Source organism: Perognathus longimembris, chromosome 21 (assembly GCF_023159225.1).
Source record: "Perognathus longimembris pacificus isolate PPM17 chromosome 21, ASM2315922v1, whole genome shotgun sequence".
Taxonomy (NCBI): Eukaryota; Metazoa; Chordata; class Mammalia; order Rodentia; family Heteromyidae; genus Perognathus; species Perognathus longimembris.
This window is the reverse complement of record NC_063181.1, coordinates 23982465-24007845: the sequence shown is the minus strand read 5'-3', so window position 1 is coordinate 24007845 and position 25381 is coordinate 23982465. Positions and strand designations below refer to the sequence as shown.

The 25381-nt window shown below is 41.1% G+C and overlaps 1 protein-coding gene and 1 long non-coding RNA gene across 6 annotated transcripts in view; both read right to left on the bottom strand.

The window, feature by feature from the left end:
* Stox2 (storkhead box 2) overlaps positions 1-25381 on the bottom strand; it is a 203673-nt gene that overhangs the window by 133258 nt on the left and 45034 nt on the right. The gene's annotated exons all lie outside the window — the stretch shown is intronic.
* On the bottom strand, positions 1722-7478 carry LOC125339300. Its single transcript, XR_007208524.1, has 2 exons — positions 4021-7478; positions 1722-3806 (listed from the first exon to the last, which is right to left on the bottom strand). It is a non-coding gene; the product is annotated as an uncharacterized LOC125339300 (long non-coding RNA).

Here is a 25381-nt window from a genome sequence, read left to right as displayed (position 1 = left end):
GCATGGCCTTAAGCAGTCCTCTAGACATCGCATCACCATGGCCTTGAAAAGACATACATCTGGGCTCCTAGGCATCACATCAAGACCTATTGTTCCTGGAAGACTTAGACCTAAACCACAGACTGTTTGTGTGCTGGGAAAAGCACCTAATCAGAAGGGCTAAACAATGCATGAAGAGGTTAGGCAACCTCTATGGAGCTTCTGATTGGGTCTTGGAACTGATAGGGTCCATAGACTATCCAATGATCTTGAGAGTCACAGGGCTTTCTCCTAAGGACATCTTACTAAAACCCTCTACATAACACACTCTGGGTGGTGTCCTCCCTTGGAACCCTCCTGTCTAGCAGCAGGCTCTGCTTCTCTTTCTCTTTAATATATCTTTGCTGTTTTACTTCTCCCTCTGTGTTTGAGGATTCCTTCTTCAAGACCATAGAGATAAAGGACCTAATCCAAGTGTGGTAGTTTTTCAGTATCAACGAGTTTCAAGAAACTAGTAGAAAGGAATGTCCTAGTGACCCAGTTCACTAGTTTAAATGACCTGTCTTGGCAACAGCTGATCTGCCTTCTTTATTCAGTAGGCAAGAAAGTAAAGGCACAGGGTGAAGTGTCATGGCTCAGGCCAGTGCAGAGCAGAGGGGTGGCGCCATGCCATGATCATCACACACAGCTCAGACTTGGCAACTTCTCCCAGCTTAACGTGACTACTTTCATTTAAAAAAAAAAACACCCTACTCTCTGGTGGAATTCCATTTCTGGTTATTAATACTATAAACAAGGAATAGAAAGAAGCCTATTAGTCATCCACTTACCGGTCTGAGCCAACCAGGACACTAGGCCAGAGCTGGCATTCTCCTCAAAGGAAACAAGACCCAGACTTCCCAAGCCCGCTGTACATAGAGCTCTCAGGCCATCACACATAGGCTGGCTTGGGAGGCTGCCAAGAGCTTAAAGCCTCGACAAAATGGGGGAGGGGTGCACTGGCCTGCTGGGGAGGCTTCCCTTTAAGTTCAAATGACAGATAACACTCTGTCAAAAACAATCTATGTCAGAGGCTGGGTCCAGGTGTCCACCAGAAAGAGAACTTGGGTATCAAGGGATCTGTACCTCCTGGGAAACTCATGGGGTTTAAGGTGAGCATCAGCAAAATGCTCTGACATCTTTGCTAGTGTCAGGTCTTGGAGGCAATAGGATGGAAAGTATTCTAGGAAGACTGAAATAAGCAAAACCCCAGCCTTCTCAAGAGCCAAGCTTTAAGTTCACCCAACAACTCATCTCTTTTGTTTTTTAGGAAAGACATTGTAGGGCCAGATTTATCAGGGAATTTTGCAAACAAGGAACCTACCACCCTATTGCAAAGAGGATGGGGAAAGAGCTCCAGAGGTCGGTGGCTGGCTTCACATGGCTTGTAGCTCCCAGGCAGGTGATAGAGAGCTTCCTAGGTGCCAGAGTTTCACGGTACCCTATGTCAAGTTCTTCTCTTCAAAGGCAGACTTGTTCTAGGACAAATGAAGATGCACCATAGCAAAACCATGCAGCCTTCTGGAAAAGTGTGGAAAAGAAAGATGAGGGAACAGAACTATAATGGCCTCTTCCCTTCTTCCCCAGCCTCTGAAACCTTGTGCATGTATTCACCACTATCTAATGCTAAATTCTAGAAGAAGGAGGGAAGGAGGGAGGGAGGGAAGATTATCCTTTTTTTTGGTTTTGTTGTCTTTTTTCCATGTTTGTTTTTAAACAAGGACTAGAAGAATTGGAGCTCAGTTTCTCCATAGTCCTTATCACCTCCAGCCCCTACCAGTTGGCTTTGTTTGTGACTGGGGCACAATGATGGCCAGGAAAAGGGACAGTAGAAATCCACTAAGTCTTAGGCCAGTGAAGAACAGAAATTCTTCAAAAGTGTGTGCTCTGTTCTTGAGAAAGCACAGAAACCAAAGGCATGCCATAACATACAAACTTAATTTCTTACTGTAAAATTGCAGGACAAATCTGAGAAAGACACACACACAGCTTCTGCACAGAGATGGTCACAGTTATATAAATCATGAAAAATTATTGGAAAGAGTTCTATACAATTGCTTAGAATAATGCATACATTGTAAAATAGTTACCAAAGTGACAAAAGCTCATTCATTATCTTTAGCCCTCTGGAGATTCTCTAAGCTTCCAGGAGACAACTGATTGCAGCTGCTTAGAGCGAATTCTATAAATCCAAGCTCTGGCCACATGCCTGTCTGCACTCTCTGAGACACAGTAAACACAAAAAGACTTTTTTTATTCAGTTTTGACTGCAGGGAGGCTGGAGTTGAAGAGAATAGTAGAACACCCTGGTACAGACAAAGAAAAATGACTCACAAAGGGGTCGTGTTTAAAGGGAGATGAAGACTTTCCCATAATGTCACTGGAAGAAAATGTCACAACTATAACTACAGTTCCAAACATAGGTCGGGCAGGTTGCCTTAGTGTATTTTTTTGCTGCTATAACAAAACACAGTGATCCTTTTTTATCCAAGATTTCACTTCTACAGTCATGTCAAACATTTTCTTTTCTAACTGAAGAAACTTCAAAAGTGAGAAAGTTATGCATACAATGAAATTATGCATCATTCTTAGAGGTGTGGTAGAATCTCCATCCTGCCTGTGACCTGAATCATCCCTTTGTATCCACCTTGTATATGCTCTGCACACCTTAGTCGCCTAACAACCATCTAGGGTATCACATCAACTGTTGCAGGGTCATAGTGCATCTGTTCAAGTTAGAGGTCAACAGTAATACTATGTCACAATATTTGTGTCATTTGCCTCACATCATCTCCTTATGTAGGCATGGTATCATGTCATGTCAGCACAAGGAAGGTAAGTCTGGTATGAATAATATATAGAGGGAGAAAGAGACAGACAGAGATCTACAGAGAGAGAAAGAGACAGACAAACAGATGACAAAGAGGACAATCACATAACTTTATATTATAAGAACTTTTCTTTTGGAAGTGACACTGTGGCTCAAATGGTAGAGTATTAGCCTTGAGCTGAAGAACTTAGGGACAGCGCCCAGGCCCAGAGTTCAAGCCCCATATCTGACCCCCCCCTCCAAAAAAGAAAATGATTATTCTTTTTATCATTTCTATTGTTAATTTCTATTATGCTTAGCTTATAAATTAAGTGGTATCATGAGTGTGTATGTAAAGGAAATTGAATAGCATATATAGGGTTTGGTGCTATTTGTGATTTCAAGAGTTCACTAGTTCTTGGAAAATATCCCATTGGAAAAGAGGATTTAGTGAGCCTGCCAATAGATGGCATTGGTACATGACCAAGGCCTTCATTTAGTATTATCCCAGAGTGAAAGGCAGGGCAGACAGACAAACAAAGACACCAAAAGAGAGACAAGACAGACAGGGCTAAAATTTCCTTTTAGAACAACCCATGTGGATGCTAGTACACTGATGAAGGTGAAGCCTACATGGCCTAATCACTCCTAATAGCCTTGTTTTCCCAGGCCTTCACAATGGCAATGAAATTGCATGAGTTCTAGAAGTTCCAATCAGACCTAAGCACACATCCATGCCAATTTTCTCCCGCCAAGTCTCTGCAATCTGGTTGTTGTTGTTGTTGTTGTTTGTCATCTGCTGGGCTATTGGCACAACCATGTCTGGATCAAAATATCTTTCTCTTATTAAGACAGAATGACCATCCATCTATTTAACATTGACTTACTGGGAACCATCACAACACCTTCTCACACATACCAAATTCCCATGAGGAATAGATAGATGAGCTCTTGTAAAATATACATCCAAGTACCTAGGCTTGGGCTGGGGATATCGCCTAGTGGCAAAGAGTGCTTACCTTGGGTTCAATTCCCCAGCACCACATATACAGAAAATGGCCAGAAGTGGCGCTGTGGCTCAAGTGGCAGAGTGCTAGCCTTGAGCAAAAAGAAGCCAGGGACAGTGCTCAGGCCTTGAGTCCAAGCCCCAGGACTGGCAAAAAAGAAAAAAAAAAAAAATCTCAAGTACCTACACTTGAATTCAGGGGGACAGCAGGCCTGGACAAAACTTCATCCATGCTCTCTCATTTGAGGAGATGTCACTGGGGTGTCACTCCTGGGAAAACAGCACCATTTACATGTCCAATAGCCCAGGCAACCTTACGTTTGTACAAGTACAACACTGCCTCATGGTGGAGCTTCCCTAAGCAATTTGCAGAAGCGCAAGTAATAATGGTGATGTAACTAACTAATCACATGCTTCCTTGTGAAGAATGCCAGGCATGCTCACACACACCACCTTGCATTTCCTTTCGGCATATGCGAGACACTGAAGGGCAGCACTGCTAATCCACAGTACCTGTGGGAACAGTGCCTGGCAAGGGGATGCAGCTCCATAGTAGAGCATTTGCCTAGCAGGCCTGAGGCCCAGAGTTTGATCCTCAACACTGCAAAACTCAGAAATAAAATAAAATCCCCAAATATCAATGTTCCAGGAGAAAGGCTGCCTGTGGCATACATTACCAGCACAATCACCATTTAAAAGCAGTCAAGGCCATCTTCCACATCCTTTAAAACCCCATAACAGAATGCTCAAAGAAATCAACCAACATTTTTCTATATGCAAGATACAAAGAAACAAAAACCTCTCAGATAGATCTAAATAGTCTTAACAGGATGTAACACGCAGGACAAAGACATAAGATTAATTTTATATTAAAATAAAGAGATCCTTCTGAAAAATAAATAACACTTTAAAAAGCTGAGAAGTAATGTTCACAAGTCACAGAACGTGATTTTCAGGGAAGTGTGCTGTCTTATCACTGATTCCTTGGACTTTGTGGTTTTTTTCCAACCTTCACTGCAAAGCAAACCATAGAACCACAAAGACAACTGACTAATCTCATTATAGCAGACCTGAATTCCAAAGTGTCAGATACATAAGATATCATGGGGTGAGAAAACTCGAGATTGAAAAAAATCACAATAAGCAGATGGTCGGTGAGTTACGAGTACCCAAGCCATCCATTTATGTGGGTTTCTCTTGTTTGTTTACTCAGTTACTGGCACAGATCAGTACTTACCCTAGCAACCGCTATCTCATATGCTTCTTGGGATGCAACATACCCAGCTTCTAATTTTAAAAGCCACCACTTTACATTCTGCAAGAAGCTGTGGTGGTTATCAGTGTTAAACAGGCTATTTCAAGTCTCTGACACAGTCTTTTTAATTCTCAAACTTTCAAACACACTTGTACATGCACAAAGTCTGTACAATTCTGGGATCAGTCTGTGATTTCTTTTAGAGTTCATGCGAGAGTCAATCCTGAACTCAAAGTATTTCTAACATATAAATCAGCTTGAAATAGGTTCTTTCAAGTGGCTTTGAAATGTCCTGCTATCTTGGGACAAGTTTGTCTGTTGATAGGGGTTGGGTTTTCAAACTACTACACCTCATATGAGATTATTACTTTAGCATAGAAGGCACACATTTTCATCTTTACAAAAGGAACTAACTAGGATCCCAAGGATCCAGTATCTCTCTATTAAAAACACTTATTTCTGCAGAGAATTATAGCTGTACTTTTTGTTCCTTGTATTGAATATTTCATAAGAAGAGCTCATGGTCTGTCCGAGAAAATTTCCAAACTATAACTTATTACATAAGGAATTCATTTTTTCCCCTAAAAAAGAACTGAGCCTGAGGTGGTAGTTACAAGGCAGAATAATCACATGCAGATGTAAAAATACTTATACCAAGTAGAAAGAAATAATAATAAAATAAACCTTGTATGTTTTGCTTTTTTTTAAAAATGTCAGATACAGCCAACAGTAACTGGGCCCCTGACTGTCACTAATTGCCATTATTATGAGCTGCTGATGGCTCCTAATGGCACTATTTTTCTGAGCAATGGATTTATATTATTTTTCTGGCACAAAAGCCTGTTCAGAAATACCACAATGTTCTCATACCAAAACTAAAGTGACTAAGAGATTAAAAGCAATTAGGATAATTTTACTCACTGGCATTAGTACTGAAAGCAGATCAGGATATTACGTGTTCCAAGGTTCAAAAACTTTTTTTCAAGTTTAGTAAGATTTGAAAACAGAACAGGAAATGCCTATCAGAGGCACTAAAAGAAAAAGGGAAAAGACATTCTTCTGAAAAGTGGCTAAGCAGAGGACAAAGATAGCTGATGACAAAATCCTGGAGCAGCAGCTCTGACCTCAAGCAATACAGACAGTGGTTCCCATGGTAGTGCTTGTTAATAAGCACCAGGAACTGTGTACCCCCACTCCACCTTGCCTCCCAGAACACTCCAAACAGAGAAGGGAGTCCAAGAAATACAAAGCTCATCAATCATTTTATGCTGTAACATATAACTAAGATCTACATGATTTTTTTTTTTAGGTCTTAAAAGTAAAACTTCCAGGATAGATTCATAGAAGACTTCATGCAAGAACATTTTTAAACATAGTAACCTCCATGAAACATAGATTCACAAAATGGGGGAGAAGAAACATTCTCTTTGAAAGTATACTCATGTGTGTTTAGGAACACAGTCCTATCAACAGCGTTCTATGAATGAGCACTTCATGTTCAATGGGGTAATAACTGGAATTCTTATCCCCGGATGAGTGTGATAACTGAAATTCACAGCTACGACTTAGAAAGACCATACAAAGATGGAAATGCTATGAGAATCATCTGAAGACAGCTTTACACACAAAGACTATGTATAATTAAATATATGTTCTTGTCCTTCTTTGTAAAAGTTTAGGTGCGTACCCTTGAGCAGCCCATGTGTTGATTATAGCCTTGGTTACCAGATTCTGGTACTGCTGACAGGTGGTGGAGGCCTCAGGGGATGAAGTTAGAAGACTCTAGGGGCATGCTCTTGAACAAAATATGGGGAACCTAACCATCCCTGCCCCTTTGCTTCGTGGACAACATGAGCAGGTCCTCTACCATCCACTTCCCAACATGATACCAAGTGTCAGCACAGGCCCAAAGCAACAACAGGGGCCGACCCAGCATGACGGAAACCTCTGAAACCATGAACCAAAATAATTATTTGCTCCCTTAACATGGATTTTCCCAGGTGTCACAATGAGGAAAACCCAACCAACTCAATCATATCATTTACATAGGTACGTAGGACCCCTTAGACTTAAAGTGTATATACCACAACCATTTACAGAATACATTGTCCCAGGAAAGGATAATTATACATGGAAATTCTTATCATAGTCCAGAATACAAAAGCCAACATAATCCTGATGCAGGTGGAATTACTAAAATTGCGAGAGTATTAATAGCATGTAAAATCATGTAAACTATAGTTGATGGCTAGAAATAAATGGCATTAGAGTTCAATAATGCTTTTAGATAGCTAACAGTCATTTACTCACAGCTGACCTCTTAGACTACAATTAGCTTGTAATCAGAATAAATAGATTGACATGAAGTGTTAAAAGTATCAGGCAGGGCTGGGGATATAGCCTAGTGGCAAGAGTGCCTGCCTCAGATACACGAGGCCCTAGATTCGATTCCCCAGCACCACATATGCAGAAAACGGCCAGAAGCGGCGCTGTGGCTCAAGTGGCAGAGTGCTAGCCTTGAGCGGGAAGAAGCCAGGGACAGTACTCAGGCCCTGAGTCCAAGGCCCAGGACTGGCCAAAAAAAAAAAAAAAAAAGTATCAGGCAAATGCTAGAGCCTTTCCACCAAAGCCACAGTAATCACTCTATGACTACAATATTTTAGCATAAGTAGACACCACAACACACTCTACTTTGGAGATATTAATATGATAGCATCATGGATGCATAAAGAATAAAATAAACTTTTATTTAAAGTCTCAAAATCTATCCATTGTTAGCACTGATTTTTTTACCCTATGATATAATGAATTCTCAGATGCTCAAATCAGCTTAGAAACAAATCTTGGAGGAAACCCACATATTACATTATGAAAACTGATCATCCGAAGACCATCCCTCAGTCCTGACATCATAAAGCTTGCAATTAAAATTTCCCCAAAAGCAATAGCAAAAAGCAAGCTTTGTCAATGATTCTACAACTTGGCTGAGAAAAAAAAAGCTTATCAGTATTTTCAAGTATATCAGAACTTCCAAAGAAAACTCCCTTAAATACCTTTAAATAGTTACTGATTGTTTGTGTTTACACAATCAAATGAGTCTTTCAATAATTTCCCAAAGTAAACCTAATCCAACTTCTATCTAAATAATCCCAAAATTTACTTTGAGACCAAAATTAATCAAGGTAAATCCTGACTTGTCAAGCTACTCATGTGATAGATGACTATGCGAAGTCTTCTGACAGGAATAATTTCACCTCTATTGATTTAATCCAAGGAATGAAAACACTTTCTCATGTTCCAGGCTGTGTAATCATGGAGTCTATAGATACAGTAATACAAATAACTTCCACTGATCACTTAGCAAGTTGCAAAGGTCATATAGCCTTTTATGGGGTTCCTACAATTAGAGACACACAAAAAAGGCAGAGAAATATCATAGAATAGCCTCCCATGGCCATCACTTCCCAGTGGAGCCCTGAAAAAGATATGGATTCTGAACAACTTTCAATGATTGCCCATTGCTAACTCCATCTGACAACTCTCACGGTATTATTAAGTAGTGGTTTACATTTCCTTTCTTGTCTTATTTTCTTTCTTTTTGGTGGCAACATTTTGTTCCAAAATAGCACCACTTGTTTTCTTGTGTTTGTCATGTGTAATAAAAACAGCCTGTATCCTACAGTTCTGGGAAGCTTTAATTTCACTAACCAGAACCTTCACACCGCCTAAGTATATAATCCATGTTTATTTTGTTGTTTAAAGTTACAGAAAATAATCTGCATCTCCTAGAGCTATGCTGTCAAACATTTTACCGTGAGAATTAACACCAAAATTGAATGAACCAGGGGAAATACTCAAAACAACAAATAAAACAAGAGTTTAAGGGTATATTTGTGGCAGTATATTAAAGACATATTTTCATGAACTGTTGGGATCCAGCCTTTAGACTTGACAAGGGGGGGGGGGGGGAGGGGGGGGCTTGACGCCCTTTCCCCAGGCCCTAGGGGAATGCGGAAGCAGGCTACAGTTCTCTGGTTCCGGACCCAAGCCCCCCCCCCCCCCTCAAGTCTAAAGGCTGGATCCCAACAATGAACAAGAGCAGGAAGAAAGTAGAAGGGTTTCTTGTTCCCTTTCTTTTTTATTTAAAGAGTTTATCTTAGCAAAAAAAATTTTTTAATTTTTAATTCATTAGAAAATTTAGTTAAATTAGGCCTCTCATTTCCACTCATTTGGGGTTTTGCTGAGAGCAGCTGCTATGTTCAGAAGAAATACTGAGCCTCTAAGGCTTTCTGAACAATAAGTCACAGTGCTAGGAATCAGGTTTCTCTCTAGCTAAACGAATAATTCTTAGTTTCCCTAGGTTTCTCAATTGATCTAAGCAACCTTCACCTCAGCCAAGATAATCTTTTTCTTTTTCTTTTTTTTATTTTTTTTTTTTGGTGCCAGCCTCTACCACTTGAGCCATAGCTCCACTTCTACCTTTGGTGGTTAAGTGAACATCAAAGTCTCAAGGACTTTCCTGCCTGGCTGGCTTCTAACCAAGATCCTCTGATCTCAGGCTCCTGACTAGCCAGGATTACAAATGTGAGTCACCAGCACCCCTGATCATCTTTGAAGTAAATTCTGTCTGCCACTTTACTGGCCTTCCCAACACCTAGGAGCTAAGACACTTCCATCACCCCAATCTTTGGCTTTGAAACAAATCAATGATACGATCTAAGATTCTAGTGTTCTCTAAAACTGCGATGATATTTATTAGCAACATACTCTGTGACTTCTTGATCTGACATCCAAGCATTTTCCAGGTATTTTCTCTCAACACCACTGAGATGCTTTCAGAGCAATTAGAGTGCCCTGATCCCAGATCTAGAATACACCGCCATGTTTGGAGGGCACAGGTTGACAGAGCATAGGACAATGCTCCCTCATCATGTGACTCTTGCACTGTGAGAGAAAAAGCCGGGATACTAACTCTCTCAAGCACATGGCTTCTATGTGTCCTAGTTCCCAATGGAAACTACACTAACACCTGGCACTCTGTGCTGTATATCTTGAGCTGTATCTTTGGAGCTTTTCTTGGAGAAGAAGCTATGCTTCCTTGTATCTACTGAGCCCAACACAGAGCCTGGACCACAAATGGTCCAATAAGACAATTTACAAACTTTATAACAGTAATTGTGTAAGTCAAGATCTGTAAGTGTGAGAGAAGAAATAGGAAATGAATGCTGAGTTTCTAAAGGGAACACCACAGAATAGAAACAAACGAATGAATGTCTCTGATTCCATGTCTCACCACAGAGCAAGATCTTGGTTGAGGAAGTGAGCACTGCTATGCTAGAAGAGACTAGGACATTTTTTTTTTATCAGTCATGGGGCTTGAACCCTGGGCCTGGGCACTGTCCCTGAGCTCTTCAGCTCAAGGCTAGCACTCTACTACTTGAGCCACAGTGCCATTTCCAGTTTTCTGGTGATTAATTAGAGATAGGAGTCTAAAGGACTTTCCTGCCTGGGCTGGATTTGAACTAGGATCCTCAGATCCCAGCCTCCTGAGTAGGTAGGATTACAGGTGTGAGCCACCAGCACCCAGCTACTATGACATTTTTATATGTTTTTAATAATAAAGTAGCAAAGGAAAAGTGAAACGTTGCATTCACTGAAAGTTCCCCTGGCTCTATTCCCATCGGGAGTCTTGTCCAACCTTTGTGAGCTCCTGGCTTTATAAATTAATATTTTTTCACTTTTTTTCCTGTCATATTTTTCGAAATATTGATTTCATCTCTTAGTTAAGTCCAAGTTTTAAAGTTATCTGGGAGGTTCAAGGCCAGTCAGGATTTTAGGGAAATTACTAAATACAAGCAAAGATCTGGACGAAGAAAAAATATTTCCTAAACATTTATAGCACACAACCATGTAAAAATGCACTGATGCTGAACACATACCCACCATGATCTATTCTAAATCTACAAAAGTGTTTAGTGGCAGTTCTAGCTGAAACACAGTGACCTAAAGTCTGCCCACTGATCCTTCAGGGCAGAAAGAAAAAGCTATACAGAAAAGATAGCCCTTTTTCTTCTAATGTGCCCCAGAGTATAAAGTATAAGGGCAAAATGCTTTCATTTTTAGTCACATTGATTTACAGAATAAAATACACTGTTCATTTCATTTACTAAAACTTACCCTATGCCTACTTCATTTCTTCCATGGTCTAATATCAAATCGACAATGGAAAAGAGGTTTAATTTACTACTGTGAAATTGAAATAAATTTGGCCTAAACCTGTCTCTGTACTTGGGTAACAAAATTTGGCCCCACCCAACCTCCTTACATAGAAAACTGCAACCTAGCTGAATGTGGCAACAAATTGTAACCTATCTTAAGAGTAGACTCTTGTAACCAAGCAACTGAGTTCCAGCCAATCACAGCAATAAACTTCTTCCAATCTCCAGCTATCAACTGATCACACCATGCTGCCAGAAGCCAATGAGCTTGTTTCTTTATGTTATTTCCTTTTTCTCTGGCTATAAATATAACCTGTATATGTGTGTAGGTGGGGGAAGGGTGGGAGGGCAAAGAACTCGGAACCATCTTTGGTCTGGAATGGAGCCAGCTCCTAGAGCCTGTTTCATGCTTAAGTAAATTTTGTTAAATTTAACTGGCCTCTATGTTTCCTTTAACAGAACCAAACTGGCAGTCTATACAGGTCAAAAAAAGAAAGAAAGAAAGAAACATGTTTCAAGCTTTCTACTACTGGCGAACAAGGCCCAGATGATTAAATGTTTTACACATGCTTAAAGTATACCCTGTTCCTAGATGTTTAAATGAATAGTAAAGAAAAGCTAACACTTGTAAAGTGTAAAAAGTAAAGAAAAAAGTAAAGAAAAGGAACATTTGACAGTACAAAGTTTTCAAAGAAGATACAGAATACAATACAACAGAACATGCATCTTTGCCATGAAAATGATGGGCCAGATTCCCATATTGTTTTAGTGGTGTGCTGTATTATCAAAGACAAAAGAGAAATATTACAGACTAGGTGCAAAATTAAGAGAATAACTACTGGTTTAAATACCATTAGCATCAAACTAATGAGGTCATGTGAAGGAGGGGGATTTAAGTTCAATCAAGAAAATAAATAAATAAATAACTAAGAGCTGAAGAAAATGCAAACTCCATAACCTTTGTTTCCCTGACTGTGAGGATTATGCTTGTGCCAACAGGAAACAGTGACAAAATTCCCCATGGTAGTAATTTATAATCTGGGAGGGGAAGAGGAACTCACATAATTCTATGTAAATAACACATCCAAAGGAAGCCAGAAAAATAAGGAAAACACACCAGTGAATCTTTTCAAGCTGAAAGAGATGTTTTTTGGAGCCCATTCAGTCTTACTCTCCACACCTTCCAGCAAATTTGTGTAACCCTTAATTCTATCTCTTTCCCATACTCAACCCAAACCATTCCTTTCCACTGTTAGGTTATGTGTTACAGTATCAAGGAACTGTAAAGCTGGGATTGTTTTATGTGTAAGGAATTGATTTTGAATACCTGAGTAACCAGTAGGAGGCCACACAGATTGCCCAAGTTAGTGCTAACATTGAAACTTGCTGGGTATGGCTGAGCACGCCTGAAATGCCAGCGAATCAGAAGGCTATGACAGTGGGCTGGGGATATGGCCTAGTGGCAAGAGTGCTTGCCTCATATACATGAGGCCCTGGGTTCAATTCCCCAGCACCACATATACAGAAAACAGCCAGAAGTGGCGCTGTGGCTCAAGTGGCAGAGTGCTAGCCTTGAGCAAAAAGAAGCCAGGGACAGTGCTCAGGCCCTGAGTCCAAGCCCCAGGACTGGCCAAAAAAAAGAAGGCTATGACAAGGGGATCATGAGTTCAAAACTAGGCCAGGAAAAACTAAGAAGATCCTATCTCAATACTAAAATCAAAATTAAAAGGACTAGGAGCATAACTCAAGTGGCAGAGCTCTTGCCTGGCATGCACAGGACACTGGTTGAATTCCCAGTATTAAATATACAGAGATTATTTTTTTCTTTTGGAAAAAAATGGCTTTGACATCATCTTTTCTACCCAGAAGCAAACATAAGCTTTTTTGGAAGAAAGGCAATATGATGGAGTGTTTTGTGCATACACTGGGAACAGAGACTGCCCAGGTTCAAATCTCAGGTGTGCCATGCCTAGTATCATTACAAGATAAGCGTCCCTCATCTGAACATTCAAAATGCTCCAGATTCCAAACCTTTTGGAGTGCTGATGCTATGCCACAAGTGGGAACATTGTCTCCTGACTTCCTGTGGTAAAAAACAAAAAACACAGACACACTAAAAATACTGCACCAAGGGCTGGGGATATGGCCTAGTGGCAAGAGTGCTTGCCTCGTATACATGAAGCCCTGGGTTCGATTCCCCAGCACCACGTATACAGAAAACGGCCAGAAGTGGCGCTGTGGCTCAAGTGGCAGAGTGCTAGGCTTGAGCAAAAAGAAGCCAGGGACAGTGCTCAGGCCCTGAGTCCAAGGCCCAGGACTGGCAAAAAAAAAAAAAAAAAAAAAAAACTGCACCAAATCACCTTCAAGCGATGGATAGATAGTGTGAAGTAGAAATGAATTTCATGCTTAGGCTTGGGAACTATCCCCTCCAGGCCTCATTTGTAAATGAAAATACTGCAAAATCTGAAGTTGGAAATACTTCTGGTACCAAACATTTTGGGTTCCTTTCTCTACTGAAGCTTCCTAACACATATTAGGGTGGTAATAACAGGACCTACTCTAGTTGCTTACAGGTAGAACTTAATTTTCATATATGGCATGTAGAACAATTCCTGGAACATACTAAGTATTATAAAACTGTTAACAATTTTTATCAGGCAGAGAAGTGGCACATGCACAAAAAGTATAAAGCTGGGTACAGTGGCTCACAACTATAATACCAGAAGAGATAGGAGGATTAGAGAAGAACCTCTCTGAAAAGACAAAGTAGGCATTAGGTGCAAACCTGTAATCCCAGCTAATAAAGGAATCTTGGGGAGGAGAACCCCAAACTAAGGCCAGCCTTGGCAAAAAGGACAAGACCTAAACAACAACTAAAGCAAAAGAATTGAGGGTATGGCTCCAACTGTAAAGCACTTGCCTAGCAAATGCAAGGATGGATCAAGTTCAAAGCCCAGTATTGAATAAAAAGATAACAATAATAAAAGATCCACCAACTTTCATGTAAAAAAAAAAAAAAAAAAAAAAAAAAAGTTTTGGAAGTTCCCAAAATAAAAATTGTTAAAAGTTTTAAAAACACTAACAAGGGGCTTCAGCTTCGAAACTTTCAGCTGAAAAGCAATTAAAGGAAAACAACGATGACATTGACTAACACAAACATGTCAGTGCCTGGGCCTCGGGCAGTTGCACACTAATTCTCTCTAATTAGGAGACTTGACTACAGTCTCTACCCATCCTCCCCGACATCTTCCTCTTCTTCATAAATCAGCAAAATGCCTGATTAAAACAGATGGCTCTGAAATCAGATGCCCCGAAGCTCAGCAGACTGACATCCCCTCCTCCTAACGCCAAGGAAACAGGATCTTCAGGGTGTCGAGACAGGTTCTCAGCGGAAAACATTCTTTCCTTGCTCTTTAATAGACTGCCTTGAGGCAACTGTCCAGAAACTTGGACAGAAAGTCCCACCCCTAGGACAGAGAGCCCGCAACCAGCTTTGTAGAGTCCAACCAGCTTAGGTGCCAGCTTAGGTGAATTGATCTTGCTGAGCTTGTTACCTGAGGGTAGGCCAAGCTGTGGTCACTTGGAGGGGGACCACAAGAGCTTAAGACTCCCTACATTTCTGCTTTACCCCAGGGAATGAGAAGCCACTTGGAAAGACAGAGGTCACCACACGTGCATCTGTCTCCGCCAAATAGGCTGTAAATTTCCTTTATTCCTCAACCCAAGACACCAAGGATAACCAAATCAATAGATCCTTGGAGGTCTCAAGGGAACCTTCATGTGATTTGTCTGTAGCCAACTCCTTCTTTCATTTTCTACAGAATAAACTTTATGGCAACCCTCACTGGATTAAACTGTTTTAAAGGCCTCCCCAAGCCCATGTGATTTAGAAAGAAGGAAAAGACAGTCTTTCACAACATGATCCTCCAATAAAACTGTACTTCTGTTTCTGTCAGGCTTCCTCACACAATCTTCACTCCTACCTGTATTGCCTCTGAGTCTCCATCCACATTTATTCTCTTCTTTGCTGGGAACCAACCCTTTTTCCCCTCCTCCCCGTCCCAGACCTCACATTCCATCTGCTTCTCAAACTGCAAATTGTATCCCCTCTTTGGTGACCTTGAATCTGCCTTTCTGAAGCCCCCAGAACCCTCAATTAACCAGCCTTATCTCTAGCATGGCCTTTATTATACTGGATTATAATATTTATCTCCCCCAAACCAACTGGGTGCTCACTGAAGGAAAGTAAAAGCTCTTTGTGTTCACAGCCCATACCCTGTACACATGCAACATGTTTGCTTGTTGCAATTTCTACAAGCAACTGTTCTTTTCCTTTGAATTGCTTCTGTCTAGCTTGTGGACTGACCAGTAGGTAAAGCCATGATCTTGCCCACCTCAGTCACTTTTTATTTTTATTTTAATTTTTTTATTAATTGAACATAAATTTTTTTACAAGGTGTTGTGCAAAGAGGGTGCAGTTACATAGTAGGGCAGTGTGTACATTTCTTGTGATATCTTACGACCTGTTTTTCTATCCCTTGTCTAGGTCAGGTAGACATATATGCAATATACAATGTATCAAGAACATATACAGTATTCACAGACTTGGTCTCTACTGTCTCTCTGTCTCCCTTTGTTAACAGTCATATATCAGGGAGATCATGCCCCTTTGTTTTCTGTGTTCTAGGCTTGTCTCACTCAACATTATTTGTTCGAGTTCTGACCATTTCCTTGCGAATAACAATATTTCACTATTCCTAATCACTATGTAGTATTCCATTGTGTATAAGTACCATATTTTTTGGATCCATTCGTCTGTGGAGGGGCATCTGGGTTGTTTCCATATTTTTGGCTATTGTGAATTGTGCCGCGATAAACATGGAAGTACAAATGTCTTTTTGATATCTTGGGTTTTGCTGTTTAGGATAGATGCCTAGGAGTGGTATGGCTGGGTTCAGTCACTTTTTAAACCTAGTATTCAGGAAGAGGCAGACTAAACCTATCTTCAACATGGAATGTAAACTGTTCTTTTCACTCAGTGGAGTTCTGTTGTGTGTGAAGCTCAACTAAGGATTAAACATACACACATACACGCATACACACATGCATGCTTTGGAACCAAGGAATAGCTGTGATAGAGCACAATGTGGTCAATGCTCAAAATCCTAGCTAAGGTGCAATCAGGTAATGGCTCTGATATTCTGGGTTGTGGTAGTCAAGAAGGTCTGCTTGGTGGGCTGGAATCTGAAGAACCCTGTAACCTTTCAGGCAAATGCAGAGGAAAGACAAGCATTATGGATTTGCCAGGAAAGATAGAAGAAGAGGAGGCTAGGTATGCGGTCCCAGTGGATCATAGAGTTTGCCTAGAAAATGTGAGGGCTTGAGTTCAAAACACCCTGGTCCTGTAAAAAAAATAACCAAAAAGGAAAGGAAGGGGAGGGAAGAAAGAAAGAAGGAAGGAAGGAGGGAAGGTAGGAAGGAAGGAGGGAAGGAGAGAGGGAGGGAGGGGGAGGGACAAAGGAAAAAAAGGAAGGGAGAGGTAGGGAGGGAGAGAGGATAGAAAGGGAAGGGAGGGGAAGGCAGGGCAGGGCAGGGCAGGACAGGGCAGGGCAGGGCAGGGCAGGGCAGGGCAGGGCAGGGCAGGGAAGGGAAGGGAAGGGAAGGGAAGGGAAGGGAAGGGAAGGGAAGGGAAGGGAAGGGAAGGGAAGGGAAGGGAAGGGAAGGGAAGGGAAGGGAAGGGAAGGGAAGGGAAGGGAAGGGAAGGGAAGGGAAGGGAAGGGAAGGGAAGGGAGAAGGGAAGGGAAGGGAAGGGAAGGGAGAAGGGAAGGGAAGGGAAGGGAAGGGAAGGGAAGGGAAGGGAAGGGAAGGGAAGGGAGAAGGGAAGGGAGAAGGGAAGGGAGAAGGGAAGGGAGAAGGGAAGGGAAGGGAAGGGAAGGGAGAAGGGAAGGGAAGGGAAGGGAAGGGAAGGGAAGGGAAGGGAAGGGAAGGGAAGGGAAGGGAAGGGAAGGGAAGGGAAGGGAAGGGAAGGAAGGGAAGGGAAGGGAAGGGAAAGGAAGGGAAGGGAAGGGAAGGGATGATTATCATTGGAAGATATAAAAGATAGGGAAAGGCCAAATGTCTTAGGAGGATTATAAACCAATTCATTTTTTCAGGGATAGTCTAGAAGGTGATGAGATATATTAAGTCTTATATAGAGGAGCAAAGGCATCCATATAGACAGGCTTGAGTCAGATCCTACAAGAGCATTATCCAATGAATGATGTGCCTGCAGCCTTCCTGTAACTTGCTGTAGGGACTGGTAAGCATTAAGAACAACCATACTGAGTGGTCATGGCTCATGACTCTAATTCTAGTTACTCAGGCAGAGATCTGAGAATGGTACCTGGAAGTCAGCCAGGGCACGAAAGTCCATAAGACTCTTTATTTTTTTACTTTCTTTTTTTTTTTTTTTTTTTTTTTGCCAGTCCTGGGCCTTGGACTCAGGGCTTGAGCACTGTCCCTGGCTTCTTTTTGCTCAAGGCTAGCACTCTGCCACTTGAGTCACAGCGCCACTCCTGGCCATTTTCTGCATATGTGGTGCTGGGGAATCGAACCCAGGGCTTCAAGGATACAAGGCAAGCGCTCTTGCCACTAGGCCATATCCCCAGCCCCCATAAGACTCTTAACTCCAGTTAACCATGGAAAAGTCAGAGGTGGAGCCTATGGCTCATGTAGTAGAGTGTCATCCTTGAGCTATAAAGCTAAGGGAGAGCACTCAGGTCTTCATTTCAAGCCCCACTGTCCTGAATACCGCCCCCCCAAAGTAACTATATATATATATATATATTAGAATATTAAAGGCCCTGAGAAAGCATGCAATAATGGACTTTTACTTCTGTTTCTTTACATTCCAAAACTTGTTGTTTACATTCCAAAATGTGTTGTTTTGAAAACTTGGCAAAATTTGAAATATGCAAAGCTCCAGGCAATAGAAAGTATTAAAACAAAGTAACATTCACATCTTAGCATCACATCATTCAGGAATCTCAGATCTAAGGATTGAGGTTCAAAGCCAGACCGGGCAGGAAAGTTGGTGGAACTCTTATCTACAATTAACTACCAAAAAAAATTCTGAAAAGCTGAAAATCTCAGAGACAGCACCCAGGCCCAGAGTTCAGCCCTAAGATTGGCATGTGTACGCACGCGAGCACACACGCGCACATGCGCACATGCACACACACACACACACACACACACACACACACACACACACACCATAAAGCCCAGGGTTAACAAAATGAAGAAAACATCTATGTGGGAGCTGGGGCTGGGAACTGGAGAAAGATAACAAGAGGGGGAAAATAGTAAAGAAACGAGAAAGTAGACATTAGAAGTGGAACCTGCACATTTGTATAAGCTTAGCCAGAGTTCAGTGGGTTTCTGTAAACACCTATCAAGAACATTTTCTGCAAGTTCAGAACTAGTTGTGTAAATCCTTCAGTAAAAGTAAGGGAAAAAATTTTAAGAGCAATCTGCATAGAAACAGGTTCAGAGATTATATGTGAATCTATAAAGATTCTTCTCCATGTAAATTCATATCCTGGTAGAAAATACTCCCAAATCAAAACCATCTAAGAATTAGAAAATATAGCTCCTAAATCCAGGTAAGATGGGTTCTGGCTTTAAGATCCTAAACTCCAGAAGTGTAAGTAAAGCACTGCACAATACTAATGGAAAGGGCAAAGTAATGAACATGTGTGTTCAAAACAGTAGTGGATTTATGACTTTCAACACTTGGACTCTCCATTCACCTAGGTTCTCCATTCGAAACATGTGGAAGCACTTTACCAATGCTGTTTCTAATCTACTCAAGAGGCTGAGATCTGAGGACTGAGGTTCGAAGGCAGCCTCGGCAGAAAAGTCTGTGAGAGTCTTATCTCCAATAACTGACTCAGAAAAAAAGTAGAGAGTGGCACTGTGGCTCAAGGAGTACAGCACTCACCTTGAACAAAAGGTTCAAGCCCCAGGATCGACTAAAATAAATGAATAAATGCCACCTCCACAGACACAACTACTCCTTTTACAGGATTATCCTCCCTCCCCCCACCCTTTTCCACCTAGTGACTGACTCAGGCTAAGTGTAGCTGAATGCCATTCTCAACCAGGGTCTTCACACTATGGATGCTACAAATGGCTACCTTCACCTGGAAGCAAAATATACCAGCACTGCTCCCACAAACAAAGACAGTGGGCAGAAATGGCAGTGTTTGCCTCTGTTCTCTGAATTCCTCAGCTCCAATCTGGCAGACCAAGCGGAAGGGCTCCCTGCTTGCTCCTGGTTTTGAAATTTGACCCAGTTCTGGTGGCTTTCCCCATGTCATTTAGAAATCTTTGGGTGGGGGGGGGGGGGGAAGAACACTACAAATTGAAGGGAGGTGTGGGGACAGAGCTGTAGTAAGGAGAAAATTCTTTGATTTTCTCTCCGCCCCAAATAATTCCGTGCAATGTGGATTAGTGCACGGTAACAATTACAGGATGTATTTCTCCTCCAAACAGAGGGTCACCTTGGAGTGATTAGCATGGCTGCAAAAATAGGATCCTTTTGCCAAGGACTAATGGCGGCCAGACAAGTTTGCACAGGAAAAAGTTTGGCAGGCACTAAGTTCTACAGGAAAGGCCTACAGGAGGGAAACTTGGTGGAAATTGAACCATTTGCCTTTCTCTCCATGTGTCTGACAGATTCCCCAGTGTCTTTGGGGTTTATTATAAAGGTGTCAGACCCTATCAGAAATCTGATGGCAGCCACACATTATCAAATAAATAAAAAGAACACTCTTTTGTCCTACCTTTGAAGTTTCCTCAAGTTACTCTGAATAGCATTTCCCTCTGCCAAGTTTTCTGGCTTCTCGCATAATGAGATACTTTCTAATTAGCATATCACAAATATTCCTGGTCTCTTTTTACAAATCCAGCTACATTTTTAAGTGTTTCTTGTACAATACAGCAGGATTTTTCACACTCTATAAAGTGGTAAAAGAACTAAAGCCATGTGTCAACTCAAGTCTTCAATTTTTGCTTTTTTTTTTTGTTCTTTTTCTTGTTTTTGCTTTTCTTTTCTGTTTGCTTCTTTTCTCTTTTCCACCTCCCCACTCCTCCCACTCTCTTGTCTGTTTTCCTTTCTTTCTTTCAAACAAGGAGGCTGCCAGATCTGAAAGCCAGAAGTCTCAGATTTGGGTTTTGGCTGAACTACTAATTAGCCATGTCATTTTAGGCAAATTGTTTCACCTTTGAGGGCCTCTGGCTTGTTGTCTATGTGATCACAGGCTTGGGACAAATGGAAAGTCCCTCTATTTGTGAAGCTTGAGTAATTCCCTGTCTCCTTATTCAAAAACTAGAGCAAGTTATTTTCTTTGATTTAAAAATACACAGTGAACTACATTCAAAATAAGTACAGGCATCAGTAAAAAGGAATATGACTTCAAATGGACACAGATATCTAACAGCAAAATTAAACACTACCTTTAAATATTTTTTTAAGAAAAGAAGAAGAAATAGAAGAAGGCTTTCCATCAGCCAGGTGCTGGTTGCTCATGACTGAAATTCTAGCTAGTCAGAAGTCTGACATATATATATATATATATATATATATATATATATATCACAATTTGAAGCCAGCCCAGACAGAAAAGTCTATAAGACTCTTATCTCCAATTAACCAGCAAAGAGTTGGAAGTAAAGCTGTGGCTCAAGTAGTAGAGGACCAAGAAAAAAAAAGACTCTGAGTGCAAGCCCTAGCATTAGCACAAAAAGAAAAAAGAAATTGCTTTGCTTTTATCATTCTATATTGGGCTATCATAGTTCATCTGAAAAGAAATTTTCTTTAAAAAAAAAAAAAAGAATTTGAAACTCCTCCTGAGACAGAGATATAATTTTGACTAGCTTTAATACATGGATGCATGTAAATGCACATGTGTGCTCATCTACAAACATCCACATTCAAAACTGCTTAGGATAGTGAATACAAGCAACATAAAGTAATCCTAATATAAAGAAGCTCAGGGAGGACCTGCCCTTTTTTATATGAGGAAGAGTCACGGCTTTAGGGACAGTTGGCCTGCACCAAGCAGCCACTCACACAAGGAGAAGTAGGACCCGGCAGTAACGCCAGAAAGGCCTGTCTGATCTGTCCTCCTCTAACCCCTGAGGCTCTCTCGGCCTAACCACACAATTTAGCTCTAATTACACCCTCACGTCATCTACTGATGTTTCATGTGTCTGCTGCCTTCCCTCAAATGGCATAGACCACATCTCAGGACTTTCTACAGTAGGTTCTGGATGAACCTCAGTAGTAGATTGTTCAACTAAGTGAATAACATTTATGGACATTTATATTTATTTATTTTTATTTATTTATATATATGTATATATATATAGGGCAACTTTGAAGCCCACACTACTATAAACAGAGGCTGTGCATCTTGACATCTTCTTTCTCTTTTCTTCTAACAGCAAACACTCCATTATTCTTGGACAAGGGAGTGGTCATCCCCCAGGATCCAAGTCAGCCAACTGTGAGGCCAGGTTCACCTGGCCCTCCCTGCTACCCACCCAGAATCAGTGAGGGCCAGGAGGCTGGGAACAGCGACTGCTTCCAGACACCTGCAGGCAGACCCCGGACCACCACTGAACACTGGGATGGAGACTAGTCTGCAGGGTGTGCCTTTGGGATGTTCCTGCAGCAAAATTCCCCTGAAGCCTGTCAGAGATCCCCCAGTAAGGCCAGGAACAAACCCCTGGACAAAAGGTGGACTCACAAGAGACTTGTCAAGGCAGCTGCCTACCTCAGTAAGCTGCTCGCCACCTGACACAACTAAGGATAAACTACTGCAAACGATATGACCATGTCTACCAAAGTGGGGCCATCTGGCAGCTACAAATGCCGACAAGTCACTTCAGTGAGAAGACAAGATGGAAGTGAAGGCCAGAATTTGTTTCTCAACCACTCACTTCCAGACAGATCATTAACATTCCAGAACATGTCATTCCAACCATACTTCCCTCCGACTGGAACCTGCTCGTGTTTATTTTGCAATCAGGAAAATCAACCAGGCCCATTCAGCACTTTTTTCTTATGCTTTAAGATATTTGCATATATTTTTAAAGCATATGTAACATATTCATAAGCATATTCAAAGAAACTTTGAAAAAAGCCCTCCCACTATGGCTTAGATATTTTCAGGATGATGTTAAACATACAGTCATTAGTTTTCCTTCAATAATGACTTTAGATTTCCAAGCTACTTGCTATAAGTGAATAGGTAGAAATAGTATAAATAGCTTTAGGACAGAGGGATACATTTAATGTATTGAAGCAATAATTCATCCAATAGGACCCAATGGTCCAGAAATCCTGGAACCCACTTGTACATGACTCCCTCAAAACTACTATGAATTAATAGGATCTGTGTCATCCATTAAAGAAATGGAATGTGAGGCACTAGCACTAGCGCCCCCTGTGGTAGGAGAAACTCAAGTACAGGATGAGTCATTTCGAAATCAAATGCTTACATGAATATGTGCAAACCGACTAACTTGCCAACCTAGTATTCCACGAACATGGGAATTAACTGTATTATTTCTACTGTTCCTCATTTTAGTTTGGACATGCCCTCCATATTGGATCATTTTGTGAAATCTGGGTTACCAAAACAAAAACAAAAAACCATTTGGTAAGAAACCTTTCTTGAATTTTGTTATTATTGCTGTTTTGTTTTGTGCTGGTCCTGGGGCCTGAATCAAGGGCCTAGGTGCCGTCCTGAGCTCCTTTTTGTTCAAGCCTAGCATTCTACCCCTTGAAATACAGCTCCATTTCCAGCCTTTTTTTTGGGGGGGGGGGTAGTTTATTGGAGATAAGAGTCTCATGGACTTTCCTGCCCTGTCAGGCTTCAAGACACAATCCTCAGGTCTCAACCTCCTCAGTAGCTAGTATTACAGCATGAATCACCAGTACCCAGCTGACTCTCTTGTTTAAACATTAACATCACAGGACTTGCAAGAAAAGAAAAAAAAATGTCCATGGGACATATCCAATCTAAAAGACCAACTAGTCTAAGTACCGAAGATCTCAGATTTTAATGGTACCCAACTAGCCAAGAACTGCCAAGTTTTATACTACATTCATATGCTTATCAAAAACACCACTTCCTGCTTATAAGCAACTTCCCATATGTGTTGGATAAGTGACAATTAATTGGCTGACTCGTGCAATCTGTCACTGATTTGCTGTTTTCAACTTAAAGTGATTCCATTCAATCTTTTTTTCAAAGTTCTATAACACAAGAAAGTTGTTTGCCAATGGCATATCCAAAACTTCTCCTAATGGTTCCATTTACACAGGATTTAACTCTATTTTCATACAAACATTTTTTATAACTGAGCATCTCTTAGTTACTGCAAATTTAAAAATACATACACATTCATTTCAAAAAGTAATAAACTCATTGCCTTGCCCCATCCTCGATGCTTTCAGCCATAAATCTAGTTTTTCAAGAACTATATAAATTCAGATCTAATATCACCAAGCAAATATGAGCTTTGATTAAAATACACAGAAACACATACATACATCTTATGTTTAGTCTCTATCTATGGTCTCAACCATAGGAAATCTGATTATTGGTCTGAGTTATAATGTCCAAAAAGCAAACATGTGGCAAAAAAAAAACTGCACCTAATGATATTTAATGTGGGCTCATCTACTAGAACCTTCTCTTGACCAACTAGAAAAGTCTGAGCTAAGCAGTATATGGCAGTGACACACAAACTCATTTTTCAAAACACTTAAACGTGTTTCATGATTTCCCTTGCCACAAGTTTCTGGAAAGAACACAAAAACACTCTGTCTGAGGACAATCTAAATTTGGAGAACCAATTTCCAATTAATTCCACATTGACAGAGGAATCACAAAAGAAGGAAAGCCCAGTTCATAAAAGTTTCTAACAATGATTTATCCCATCCGAGCCCCACAAATCACACCTCCTGATAGTCCACATTTTAGACAAATGAACTATTACTGCCATTGTCCCCAGGGTAGAAAAAATTGTCCAATGTGATGAAGTATTCTCTTTAAAACTTCAGACCAGTTTTGCCCACGTAACAACACACCCCACCGCTCAATGTACTCACTGCAGTCTGGGGCCTGGGTTTCTGGCTGCTGCATGTGGCCTGAAAACGTGCAGCTGGTAATAATCTGTGGCTTACTTCAAATCCTGACGACTGTTGCTTTTATTCTCTCGATTTCCTTTGGTGCCAAAGATGTCATTGTAGTCCAGAGTTACCGCATGTTGGGGAAAATCCTGTCAACATTTTATTACATTCAGCACGTCGTGGTTTCCTGATAGCTGACTCAAATGTTCACGAGAGCTGGGCTTGGTCTCGTTTGCAATCCACTGTGTTCTTGTTCTCTCTGAGGAAAGGTGTGGGGCTGTCTTTAAGCAGTCGAGAGATTTTGAGTTGTACTTTTCCAGACTGCATTAAACTAAATCTGAATGCAATTCCCTTCTCTATTCAGATCCTTTACCTCCTCCGGTTGCTTGGGCAGCGCGCATGTTCCCACACTCTCATATAATGGTGAGTGGCTTGTCTGGGCAAGTATGATAACACTCGGCCAGGAGATTAAAAAGCCACATTGAAGTCATTAAAGACCTACAGGCTGGGCCCTGAATCCACTCAGCACAGTCTTCGTACACAGTCACCCCGACCTCAAAAGCAACCGGAAAGGCCTAACAACGAAGGCAATCTCATTCGGCATTTCCAGAACCTCAAACCACCTATATTTTATATAACAAAACTGTTTTTCAACTTAGTTGCCAGACCAGGAGGCAATTCCTTGTTTTCCCTTTATTTTATCTTGAACCATGTGAATTGTGACCCACTATTGAAGGTGAGAGCCAGTGTGAGACAGGTGCCATTTTGTCTAGAAAAACACCAGTGCTGCCCTTTCCCTCTCCGCACTGACCTGACATCAATACATTACTTAGTTATCCATTACTTTCACCTAAGTTCTGGAAAGTTCTTTACAGTTTCTATCTGTATT